At 45.4% G+C, this 13,665-nt stretch overlaps 1 protein-coding gene across 1 annotated transcript in view; it reads right to left on the reverse strand.

Annotated features, from left to right (window-relative positions):
- Positions 1–13,665, reverse strand: part of IGHMBP2 (immunoglobulin mu DNA binding protein 2) — a 352,665-nt gene that overhangs the window by 292,227 nt on the left and 46,773 nt on the right. The window lies entirely within an intron of this gene.

Genomic DNA, 13,665 nt, shown 5'->3' on the forward strand with positions numbered 1-13,665 from the left:
TGCAGAAAAACGCTACCTAAAATGTTACGGCAGTTTAGCTAAATGTTTTTGCTTTTTTTGTGAACATTTTATCTTGACCGCTAAGAATATTCAATCTTGCTTTCAAGTGTCTCAATATATTTGCATCTAATCAGAGAGCATTCTGGGAGCATTATGCATAGCCTCATAGTGCTAAAAAATGAAAGCGTGTGCACCCATTTTTATACTTTAACCACTGTCAGTAGTAGTCTGAGCTTACAACATGTACTTAGATCGCTCACCCTAATAATAAAGGTTTTGCATTTATGAACCATAAATACAAGTTTGAACAGCGTTAAAACATGGAAACAAATATTACCTTAACTGCAGGCAATGCTTTCCCTGATCCATCATGTGGGACTATAAACTGGCAGTCAAAGGGTTTGTGATGTAGGGGGTTGGACCTACTTGTCCCAAGGACAAAATACACATGGAAACTTGTTGCCCTTGACCCCAAACAATATGTCCCGGGCGTCGGGCTATAGGAATTCCACATCCCTGGTTGCACCAAGGATATTGTGCTGGATAACTAAACACTTATAAGGTCCCAAAGGCGAAACCTATTGGCTATGCCAATGCTTGTGTTAACATACGCCGGCGCACGGGCAGCATTTCTTTCTGCAAGAGAAGTGCATGATGCGCTCTCAGTACAAAGCAAAAGGGCAACATATGAATGCGGACTTCTGATGACATAAGCCAGAGCAAACACTCTACCTTATTACATAAGCCTCGAAACTTCCAACTCTGCTGCCAATTCGTTGGTGTCTTCGACAATTTAAATTAAGAGGGAAATCAGTTCAATGAAATAAATGCATTTTCTCTACAATTTAGCTCTGCTGCTTTCCAAATTCCACAAATGAAATAATTTCTGTGGCAATGCAACAGAAGAAGCTGTTAAAATGTAAACTGCTTGGGTTCGAGGTGCCTTGTGAAATATCCAAAAACATGCACAATATGATTGTTTCCTCAATTCTCCAGACTGACCTGCAGATGTTACTCGCATGTTGCTAGCAGCGACCAAGGGAAACTACTGCTGTTACTCCTGCACAGAGGCACCAAGCAGCTGTACACATTTCACCAGTGACATTGGGGCTATCACTCAAAAACAGTAATCACACCCTTCCTAACAAAATAATTAACTGCATTTCTTACATTCATTTTGAATTACCGGGTTTACGGCTGGGGAAGAAAGCTTAAAATTATTATATTCAATAAAAGCGTGCGGAATAATGGAAATAAAATCATGTCAGACTTTGTTGCGAATGAGGGAGCGAGAGTGCGCTTTTCATTGCTGTAATATCATATGGCAGGAAAAATGTGTGTTGCAACTGCCAGAATTACTCACCTAGCTTCATTCATACAACCGAAACTACAAGATGTTCTGCTATGTGGTATGCAGCGGAGGTTACAATTGCAAAATCGAAATAAAATACTCTGTCTTTTCCTTTTAAAAGGCTGAAGCCGTGTGAGGATGGCAGCGTTTGTTCATACTCCGGGATGGCAGAACACGCTTGAATACATCCTGCGAGATTATTACCAGTCTCTGACCAGTTTCGCACTGAACTGCCTACTAATGTTACTGTGCACTGCCCCGCCCTGACCCTCGTCTTCACATGAAAGAGCCCGAGAGATGCTGAGTGAGCGAGAGAATGAGACCCAGGGGCTAAGGCAGAGAGGGGAAGAACGCACAAGAGAGAGAGGTGAAAACGAAGGGAAAAGAGTTGGTGGAAAACTCGGGGATAGAGGCACAAAACAGTTAAGGTGACAGTAACAAAGAAAGTATGAAGAAGTGAGATGGAAAATTGGGATAAAGGATGTGAAGTGAGAGTTGGGGAGGAGAAGAGAGGCACAGACGGGACTGAGGATGAGAGGAACATCAAAGCAGCCGCGCAGGTGGGAAAGTGATCGCGATCGTGATCAAGCGCTGCAAGCGATGCGCTTAATGAGCATGACGAGGAAAGCCATATGGCGCCTCTGCTTGTAAGCTGTAGGCCGGCCATGGTAGCATTTTTTGAAGCCCTTACTAAAAGTCTCGCCAGACCGGCGCATTCACTGGATCAGGCGAGACCTAAAAAGTGCGCTGTGCAAGAAAGGGGAATCCCAACAGTGCCTCGAATGTGCTCTTTTGGCATTTCACAAAGTGCAGTGTGCAAAATATGGAAAGTGCTAGTAACAAGATACCCCAAGGTGAAGTGGCAGCTGCCAAACAATGTGCCATGCAGAAATCTACTTGGGGGTTGGCAAATACAGAAAGGCGCCGTAGAGTGCCCAAAAAGTGACTCAGAAGGTGTAGAATAGCTAAAGTGATCAGATAGTAAGGCTCACCTTTTTACGGTACAAATGAAATTTGCAGAGCTCAGTTTAGCCACGGCCATCAGAAGGAACTTAACAGCTTTAACGCTGAATATGGTATTATCCGGATACAGTTGAGCTATTACCGCCTGACGGCAAGTTCGGACTCCTGCACAAATTAAATCACTATGAAGGAAGATTTTTCTTTGCAGCAGCAGAGACCAGCAGATGCATAGGATGTGAAGGATGTTTTTTTGCCCAATCCGCACAGTCCTACATTACATCGTAGGAGTCTGAGTCGTGACATGCCGGAGGGTGAGCCCGGAAGTTCCACTCCCAGGGTCTAAGTGCCACTAACCTGGTTTTTATCCACAGTGGTATGTACAAGTAATATAATGCAGCTGTTTTCTTGGGGTATAAGAGTAGATTGCTGACCAGGCGTGAGAGCGCTCACTCAGTGTTGCCATATCTTTATTGCGGTGGCTGTTGTGAGCTCTTTAAAGATCTTCAGCGAGAGATCCCTACCCCAGGCCTCCGTAAGTGGAAATAGTTTGTCATCGAGGAAGCGCTTGTAGGACGAGGCTGGACCTGCACCTGCTAATTCAAGCCAGATTAGGCCATGTAAAACTCTTGTGGGGCAGATCTCAACCTATGACAACAAATGTAAAGTGACGTGCTTCTGGCCCAGCGCTGTTTTACTATGTTGAACTCAAGTCGTATTTGCGCTGGAGAAGCTCCCTTTGGCAGACAAAGAGGAGCTTTGTAAATCCGAGTGATGCAGTTTTCCAGAGTGGTGGTCTCCCTTCACAATGTGATTTAATTCCCATAGGAATGTGCAAGGAAGACCATGGCTTTAACCACCTGGAGAAGAGGGTCGAGGCTTGGTCCTAAGCAGCTTCTGTGAGAGAGCAAACATGAGGCTGATGCCATTGGTTTGCATAGGGCACAAATGAGGTTTAAAGGATTCTTTGATATCCAGGTAGATACCTAGATATTTTATACCCAGGGCTATTTGTAAGCCATTCGCCATTAAGATGCCACCTGTCTCGAAGTACAGTTTTTACTCTGAATGTAATTTTATGATTTTTGTGCAATCTATTGTAGTATAGTGTGTATTGTCTGCACACATTGCTAAGTTAGCATAAGCGTTTTCGAAAGTTAAACGCCATCTTGCCATTTTGCTGCTTTTGCACACAACACTACAGGTAGCTGTTATTATAAGTAAAACTGCTTGCTTGCTTTTCTTCACATGAAAATGGTCTGTTTTTCACATCCCTAGACGTGCACCGCGACCTTAGTCTGAACACTGTGTGCAGAAACCGTCAAGGTCAAATAACAATGTATGCTGTTGAATTCAGGTTGATCGGCCCACACTCTAGACACAACAAGCACACAGCTGAAAATATCTGAAACTCGGGTGCCTTTAATATTTCATTGCATGCATGATGCTGGCACTCTTGGAGAAAACCTTTCCAGACACAGAGAGCAGTGCTGATCCTGTGATGTGATTCACCTAAGCTGATCTTGGAGGGTTCCCCATTCAAACCTAGAGACCTTCTATTATTATAAAACTAGCTTACTAGGCAGGGGAGGGTGGTTCACAAGGTATTATAGGACCTGCTTCCACTATCATTGCAATATGATTTCTCCCTTTGTTTTTTATGGAACTGTAACAATGCTGATGATTTTATTTCTGATCATTTGTTTGCTTATGTTAGCCAAAGTACTGCATCTTAGAGCACGTTGTTAAAAATAAACATTTTAAACTTTTCCGTGTCTCCACTCACGTTGTGGACTGATATGAGAATAACAATGAAAAGGTGTTCTTGATTCCCACCATTCCTGAGAGTATTCTAAGTCGCTTGTTCTGGGTTTTCTAATCATTGGTAGCTTCGATATGATACGGAGAACGAATGAGACACTGATGCTAGTCGGAGAGGGGTTCGAGGTACTGAGGTGAGTTTTTTGGTACACCACAAATCACTGAGGTCCTGGTTTCCTGCGCATAGTTCTGTGCATGAGCAGAATGCCCGCAACACTATCTCAAGGCTGTTTATGACGGTATACGCTTGCACGGTGGATAATTGGCGCGTAAGCCCGATCCAGGTTTGACTCTGGAGCACATACGGCAATGTATAAATTGAAAAGCAAAGGAGCGAGCACACATCCTTACCTCAACCTGGTTTAGTAGGTATCTTTCTTGAAATGCATGAACCATCCCCTAATTTGACCCGTACCTAGGTTTTAGTATACAGCTGCTCAATTGGTATCAGTAGGTTTGCTGGTAGACCCCGATCCTGCAATTTGCACCACAATGGGCCACTAGGTAAACTGTCAAATGGAGCTTTGAAGAGTACAAAGCAGGAATAAAGTGCTGAACTGTGTCTGAGAGTTTTGTCGCACATAAGGGCCATTGCCATTAAATTTGAGATGGTTCCGCAGTCTTTGATGCCACACTGGTTTCTAGGGATGATCTGTCTGGCATCTGCCCAGCCTTTCAGGTCATCAAATAGAAGGCTGGCAAAGAGCTTAGCGTCATTGTCAATCAGTGCAGTGAGGCGGTACTGGCGAGGATCAGATTTTGTGAAAACTGTCTGGATGATAAATTCTCTCCAGGAATCTGGAATGCTGCTAGATACCAGGCAGAATTCAAACAGGGGAGAAAGTGCCATGGCCCAAAATGTTGTATCAGATGTAGAAAGGGCTGTGGACAGCCCATTAGGGCCGGGCACCCCGTTTTTCCGCAGTCCTGCCAACTTTAATATGTAGCGTTGCTCTTGTGGACTATTTATGCAAAGCTCTAAGATTTCAATATCTGAATGGTCTCCAGACAGATCGCTTGCAGTCATACTTTTCACTTTTGGAGCAACAGAAAGATCACCTGATAACTGACTGAAGGGTGGTGTGGCCCGAGATATGGTGTCAGTTGAGAAGTGGGAAGTAAGGAACGAGACTCAGGCAATTTCCGAGATATTTACATTGGTGCCCCTCTTGCTTCTGGTTGTCACTTATTTAACGTGGACCAAACATGTTTCGCGTTCTTTTTCTTGCTGGCAAACAAAAGTCGAGCCCAAACTTCATGTTTTTTTTTTTTAACTTTGACGATCCAGAATGAATTTCTAAAATTAGCCCTGGCTTTATTTCGCAGCTGCAGAGGAAAGGTGCCGTAAGAGAATACGCATATTGCTGCGGACTTCGCTTTTCAAGACCTTCTAGGACCTGGTCAATTCAAACTTAGTAGAAGGATATAGTGACTTTGTACAAGTCTGAGAACTGACTAGAATGTTCAAAAGGATCTAGTCCGTGAAGAGTGACCATTGCTTGATAGGAGAACTTGTTTGAGAGGCGGTTGCTCTATACTGTGCTCGGACCCAGGACAGAGCCTCAGGGCTTCTTTTCATTGAACCATTTTACCCCTTTGAGGCTTTGTGAACACCCCGTAGTTGGTGGGTGGAGCAACTTCCAGTTAAGCTGAACGGATGGCAAGGTAAATTTGCTGCAGTCTATGGTCGCAGTAGATGCAGACCTTTAGGGAACAGTTATTAATAATCCTGAAAAAAGAGGGCAGAGTCTAAAAAAAAAGCCAAAATTAGAAATGAGCTTTCCTGATGATTGCGTCCAGCCAGGTGGAGGGTCTCTATTTAAACAACCATTGAGGAGTCTAAGACCTAAGAGATTACAATCGGACAGTAAGGACTCAGCAAGTTTGTTCAAGCAGTGTATGTGCTGGTATGTCTCATGTAGGATCCAAGTCATTAATCTCTCGATCTTCCGTGCCTCCAAACAGGTTTATGTTGAAGTCGCGAGATAGCGAGTGTAATATTTGAACTTACTGCATCACACACTTTTCAGATGAGAAAGCCAGATCACCTTGCATGTCGTACCACCACTCGTTGAGAATCAAGAGAAGGTCAGCTCCATAATAGGATTTAATTGCACCACTCCACCACCATATGTGGATTAAAAGGAATTTCCTAAAGCTATTCAGCATAATTCGGGTTTCAGAGAAAACTCCTAAAAATGGATTTGCTCTGGGTAGGAAATGTGTACAGAATTACAAAGGAAAAATTCTTTAGCTGATGTAATAAATGCAGCCAGGTGTGCCCGCTTCCGCTCTTATTACCAAGAGCTGTACAGCTCTAAACTCTCCCCCAACGACGAGGATATAGCCGGCTACCTGGAGTGCATAAAGCTCCCCTGGTTACAGAACTTGCATCGAGAGTTCTTGATGCGCCCTATCGATGTGGCTGATGTCCGACTTGCGTTGGGTTCTATGCATGAAGGGAGCGCCCCTGGAATGGATGGCTTTACGGTCGCATTTTATAAAGGCTTCAGTGACCTCGTTATCCCACACCTTATCACTTTATTTCACGATATAGCTGCCGAAGGCACTATGCCCCCTTCGATGCGCGAGGAGCTGATTATCACCTTGTAAAAGCCCAATAAAGACTCGCATAAATGCTCGTCCTACCGTCCGCTCTCGTTCCTCAACGTGGACACTAGATTATATGCCAAAATTCTCACGAACCGTCTGTCACCGCTGCTTCCTCAGCTGATCGGACCTGAACAAGCTGGGGTTATCCCCGGTCGCACATTAACACATAATCTTTGCACGGTTTTTGGTGCCCTACAGCAAGTGCGGCCTGAGGTCATGGCTGCAGCCGCCTTCCTCGATGCCGAAAAGGCCTTTAATTCGATTGAATGGAAGTTCATGAAGGCTGTGCTGACTCGAATGGAGGATGGCGAAGTATATCTACAGCTGATTTCGGTATTGTACCATGCACCTCTAGCCAGAGTGCAGGTGGGGGATACGGCCTTGACACAGTTTGCAATCTCACGGGGCACTCGTCAGGGGTGCCAGTTGTCCCCGTTGTTGTACGCGGTGGCAGCTGAGCCCCTATTGCAGGCACTTCGTGAATATCACGGACACAGGGGACTTTGCTTTCCACGATACAATCTCATCACGTCTGCGTATGCGGACAATACCCTTCTTTATGCCAGAGACCCTGAAGTGCATCTTTCTCCTGTAATTCGTGAGGTCCTCCGTTTTGGTGGCCTCACTGGCTTAACGATTAATTGGGATAAGTCTATCATATTCCCTCTGACGCCGGCAACAGCACAATTCTCGCAAGATTGCTCACTGCAGTGGACTACGGAGCCTGTACGGTATCTCGGCATCCAAGTCCACTCCGATGCGGACAGTATATTGAAAGCCAATTACGGAACAGCGATTGATAAGCTTGCTGACGACATTGATAGATGGATACGTCTCACTCTCTCTTTGATTGGCCGTGTTGCCCTGATGAAAATGGTCATTCTCCCGCGCCTACTTTCTCTTTTTGTTAATATACCCATAGTCCTCTCACAGCATCTGTTCCGCGAACTCCGGTCTTTAATGACTAAATTAGCATGGGCGGGAAGACTTCTAGAGTAGCTTTGGACACACTCATGCTACCATATGCTGCCGGGGGATTGAATGCCCCGAACCTTGAACTGTATTATAGGGCGACGCAGGCCTCTCATGCATACAGTTGGGTACACGGGCCCCCGGATCTACCTCATCTCCATATAGAAAGGGTGGCTGCTGTCCCATACTCATTGCCCCGCCTTCTCACGCAGGTTCCTTTGCGACGATGTGGCATACTCGACCAACTCTGTTGCCCACGCGTGGAATGTGCTCCTCGGTATACATGATGGTGCACAGCTCTATTCCCCCCGCCTGCGTGTTGAGTAGTGCCATAGGTTTGCACTCAGCTCGGCAAGAGGGACCCTTGAATCCCTTCGCAAACTGCACATGCAGACTATGGGAGATCTCTTTCGGGACGGGCGGATGCTCTCTTGGGAGGAGGCGGCGGGCGCTGATATTGGTCCAACGGCCCTGACTAGATTCCATTTCTTCAGAACCCAACACACCCTGTGGACAGTTTTGAACGAGGAGCTGCAGGAACCTTTAGATATTCCCCCTCTGACCGCTCTTCTGTGTGCCCAGAGTCCATGCAAGTTGATCTCCAAATTGTACACCTCGGCTCTTGCCACGAAAGCTCCCCCACTCAATAGGGCTCGACAAGCCTGGCAGTCTGACATCGGCACTCCTATCATGGATGATATCTGGCTCTACTGTTGCACGGTTACCCGGCACATTTCTATCAATGGCCGACATAGGCTTGCCCATTTTAAATACAGAGTGTACTACTCCCCTTCACGCCTTTTCAGGTTCGGATTGCGTGACACCAACAACTGTGAACGTTGTCGTGCTTCACACGCTGGCTTTTTTCATCTGGCGTGGCAGTGTCCCCCAGTTGAACAAAATTGGGATGCGATTTTTCACAAACTCAGTGACCCACTAGGATCCCACTTGGCTCCGGATCCCCTGATGGCGCTCTTAGGTTACACTAAACCTCTCAAGAAGGCTATGCGTAAATTGGTTGCTTTCGGCCTCCACTTGGCCAAGTGTAGGCTAGCGATGAGATGGATGAGAGGGCCTACACTAGCGGAGTGGGAACGGGATATGGTATACTGCCACACTCAATCTGACGTTTACAATAAGATGAGGCTTCCGAGTAGCCGCCCGAAGAGTTTTTGGGGCCTTTTGGCCCAATACTATGCAGCTCAACTGTCTGAAACTAACGCCCCTGATGACTAACTAACGACACTGTTTGCCCTCTGTCCATTCATGCCCTGCGATGTTGATGTTGATGCCCTTGGGCCCCTTCAGGCTGTTCGCTTCCTGTTAGCACTCCACACGCTGGATAGGCGCCCGTACATCAACGCACTGTACACTGCTCCATCATTTCCCAGATCGCTATGTCCCCAGGGCTGCTTCTCCCCCCCCCACAGTGCTCGCCATGGTCCTCTGTGTTGATATTCCTCAGTTGTATCTTTTGTTGTGTTTCCAGCGATCCGCATTTGTGTTATTTTGGATTTTGTTTTTTTCATTCCTTATCAGTTATGTATTTGATTTTCTTTTTTTGCTGTATGCCTTAAATTGCAATAAAATACAATATTTAAAAATAAAAAATAAAAATGCAGCCAGGCCACCATGTTAAAGATCAGCAAAGTTCCTGGCAAGGACAAAGGGGTGCCATCCAAAACGTAATGTCCCTGAGCAATCTGTCTATTTGTGGTTGAATGGTGCTGTCCCAGGCTATCTTTGCATCCTGCGTCACCTAGACCCCTAAATATTTAAACCCATTTCTAGCCACCTGTAAATCATGAGAATAACCGAGGTCTTGCGAAAGATCACCAAGTTGATAAATGGTGGACTTCTGTTTGTGTTAAGATCGGTAGTAGCTCCAAATAAACAGAAGGACTGTTGCCACTCTTTCCGTGACATCCAGAACCCATTCATTCCCTTTCATCTGAGCATCTACGCTAATGCAGTTTGCTAATGGCTCAATTGCAAAAGAGAATCAGTGGGGACAAAGAGCAACCTGGTCTAGTGCGGCACTGCACCGGAAACAATTCACACACCTCCCGCCTAACACTTGAACCTCACTGATAGACCTGTATATAATAATCGGAAAAAACCTGATAAATTTGAGACCAATGTTGACCCTCATTAACTAGGCAAGCAAGTACTACCAACCCACTGAATGAAAAGACTTTAAGATCGGACAAAAGTAGTGCCAAAGGGCATTGTAATCTATTAGCAAGAGCCAGAATGTTGTCAGTATGCCTAATACTGTGTCTGGTGGCACGTTTAGGCACAAATCCAGACTGGCCCGTTCGCACCAGCGAGCAGATCACCTTAAACGATCAATAAACCTGGGTTTTACGTTGCATTTTAACGTGAGCACTGAAGAAGCTTATCAGAAGACACAAAGAGCAGCAAACGGGGTTATGACCTTGTTTGTGGATTATGACTTTCAGCAAAGTGCATCCTAGGTGGTAGTCCCCCACAAGCAAGAGACTGACAACTTCGAGGAGCAGGTTGACAAGCTTTGATGGATAGAGTTAGAAAAATTCAGCAGGGATCCCATTGGGTCTTAGATTCTTTCCAAATTGCAATTGGGTAAAGGCTTCTGTCAACTCTGTGCAAGAAGCATCCCCTTCTAGGACACTTTGCTCCCAATCAGTCAGTAACCTCACCTGGAGATCAGCAATGAGATCAGCCAACGTCTCCACAGTCGTCTGGGCGTACAGGGCAGAGCAGTAAATCTCAATGATGGGCATTGGGTTATCGTAAAAGGGTGAACGTCGATGCGGCTGATATCATGTCTTTCCTCCAACTATTCCCAAACGGATTCTGGTGCCTCAAAAAAAAAAATGTTTAAAATTGGAATATGACAGGTAGATGAGAAAATAATAAATGTTCCTAGATCCAAGTTTCATTTTAGCCTCCTCAAAGAACTTTTGTTGTTGCTGCACTAATTTTGGGTAATCTATAATCATGATTTGCTGTGATTACCACGTTGTGTCTTGCTCTCAGGCAAAGTGTAAGATTTCACCTGAGAACTTATAATTCAGAAAATGAGCGCTTTTGGGGGTGGAAGGGTGTGCCTGGCAGAGGCCTCTGCGTCTGCACATTTGATTATAAAGCATGTGGACACTTTTCCTTTGGGTGTCCCTGTCCGCAGCCACTTTTCTAGGAATTTTTCAGGAGAGACACACACAAAGTTTTCTGGATATCCGACATGACATATAAGCTATTTTTGTGGATAGGTCCTTCTCCATTTTCTGTCTTTGCCTTCAGCCCCTTTGACATCACAAAGTTTGGAAACAGTTTGTTGAAGGGTTTTAACTGTGTCTTCTAGCTCTGTCACCTGGCCTCCACCCAGCATGATTCTGTTCACCACCAGCCTCCGGTTCTGCGGTAGAAGATTGACATCAGAACCTACTGCTAAGATTCAGGCTTCAGAGCTTCTCTGGAATACTTATGGCCAGCAAGATAGTAGCTGTCTTTGATGTGACAGTTGAAGCTAGCCCACGATGCAGTAGGGCAGCACTCACTGCATTCATTCGACAGTTGTGCTAGGGCAGCACATCCAGATTGGAGATATTGGTTTATGGTGCCTTATTTAGTGGAAGTGGATTTTTGTTTTAAGCCATGATGGAGCTCAAAATGAGATGAAGTTCTCAGCCAGAAGTAGTGTCTCCAGGTCCCAGGTAAATCACCCCAAGCCACATGTCCAAATCTTCGGAGTGCTCCATCAACCCACCAGTCAGGCCCACATGAGGTGCATGAGCAGTCGGAGAGCAGTCCAAATGGGGGACAGAAAGCCTCAACAGTGGCAAGAGGAGACAGACGCAGAGATTGCGACCCAGAGGCGAGCATGAGGCCAGTTCCACCTCAAAGGATAATCAAAGAGCACATCTGCTACCGCGAATCACCTCTCCATCCTGGGGTATCTAGTGCATACCCTGGCCAAGGCTGCAGGCTCAAAACAGAAGTTGACACCCTATAAACCTTTGTCAGGGTTATCCAGCTACCTTCGCCCCCCCCCCCCCCCCCCCATCTCCAACCAAGAGCTTCCTGTAGGGCTCACCATCCAGTCAGGGCCGCAGTGCTTGGAATGCAACTTAAAATGCAGTTGAGGGGCAAAGCGGGTTCAGGTGCCGATGTACGAGCGCTCCTCCTGGGCCACAATACAACTCGCACATGCCGCAGGGCTACCTTGCTCTCAATAGGCCTCAGGGAGAGCAATCAAGGAAAAGGGAGGGAAGCGTTCAACAAATAAACAGCCCCTCTCACCCACAGTGCAAAGGGTCCTGTCAGTTCTTCCTTTCCCCCACCCCACCCCCCACAGCACCACCCAACCGTTAAGGCAGACACAGTGTTCTTTCTAGGGAGTCAGAACCTGCTGGTTAGCACTGAGGCTCCGCCGCAGTCTTGGTAGTCGTTCTCATAGGCCCGGAATTAGGACGTAGCTATATGGAGGAGAGGACCGAGCCCACCCCACAGTCGGAACATCCAAACAACCCTCATTACTTACAGCAGCCTCCGGAGGGCCATCATCTTTTTTCACACTTCCAACCAACACAGCAAGCGCAGTTAAAAGTATATGTTTGTAGAATGTTCTAAAGTATAGAAACAGTGATTTGGAGAGTTGAAATACACCCGATAGAAAAAGTTACTTACAAATAATGCTAACTTTGTCTCTATGAATCTTACACAGAATTGCAATCTGCACTAAAAAATTCAAATACTTGTTGGTGCCATCTCTGGGAATATCTTTGTTCAGACATCGAAGACACTGGCAGAACCAACGCATAATTTGATCATCAGAACTATTTTCATTAACTTGAGCCTTGAAAAACCCCTCAAGCACACCTGAACACACAGGTGGAATCTTGAGATCTATGAAAGATGCCAAGATGCAAAGCTTATGTCACATGCAAGTGGCCCTTCTTTTGGGAGTGTGGATGTGTAAATACCCACATGCTTCACAGATGTCGAGGTTAGAGAGACTAAAATAACGGTTTTCTGAATGTCTTTTTTAGGTGCATAGATGGAGGATGGTGAGAATCAAGTTTAGTTGAAGCAGGAATTATCTGCTGTAGTGAGGAATATCAAATCCCCTTCCAAGAATACCAACGTTCTTGAAAGAATGGGTAAAAATGACTAGATTCCCAAGGATATTGTGGTCCACAGAGATGAAAGATGGGGGAATTATCATGTTTTTGTGGCCAAGGATTAATCTTTTATAAAGTCACACAGATTTACAGTGCTGTTCCAAATATATTTCACCAGAACACTTGAGAAGGACTGGTGGTGGTGACTAGCATGTATAGTTGTGTGGTGTGTGGACAGCAGTGCACGGAGAGGTACTGATTTCTCAGCAAATGTAAATGTATTAATAATAAAGAATGTGATAAGAGAAGCCAATCATGAGTAATGAGTTCCAAAAACTACTTACCGATTCCTTAGGCTAATATATCTATTTTCCATTTAGTGCTATGGTTGCTTTACAAGCAATGAGAGGGCAGAGTTTGATGTTTATACAGTTCATCAAAAGAAATATTAGGACAGGGACGTGGTTTATGTGTAGGAGGCCTGAACCAAAATGTGTATGTATCGATTCCCAACAACCAGGATAATAAATATCAGTGACCTCCTCTTCCACCTACATATGCTTCTATGAAGCAGACCTTGAATGTAAACAAATCCACAACTGACATTATGGTAAAAACCTAAACTTCCCCTGAACACTTTAAACCAGACTGTCAAATTCAAGGCACAGTAAACACAATGGAAGTTGGTGGCATAAATTAAAAGGGACTGCTAAAAGCCTTTGGTACAACGATGCAAGAGAGACTCTGAAGAGGGCAGTAGACTGCAAATGATTCTGCAATATGAACTCAGACTTTCTTACTTACGAAGAAGGTAGGCTATTAAAATATAAAATGCACGGCCCC

Source organism: Triturus cristatus, chromosome 3_1, assembly GCF_964204655.1.
Source record: "Triturus cristatus chromosome 3_1, aTriCri1.1, whole genome shotgun sequence".
NCBI lineage: Eukaryota > Metazoa > Chordata > Amphibia > Caudata > Salamandridae > Triturus > Triturus cristatus.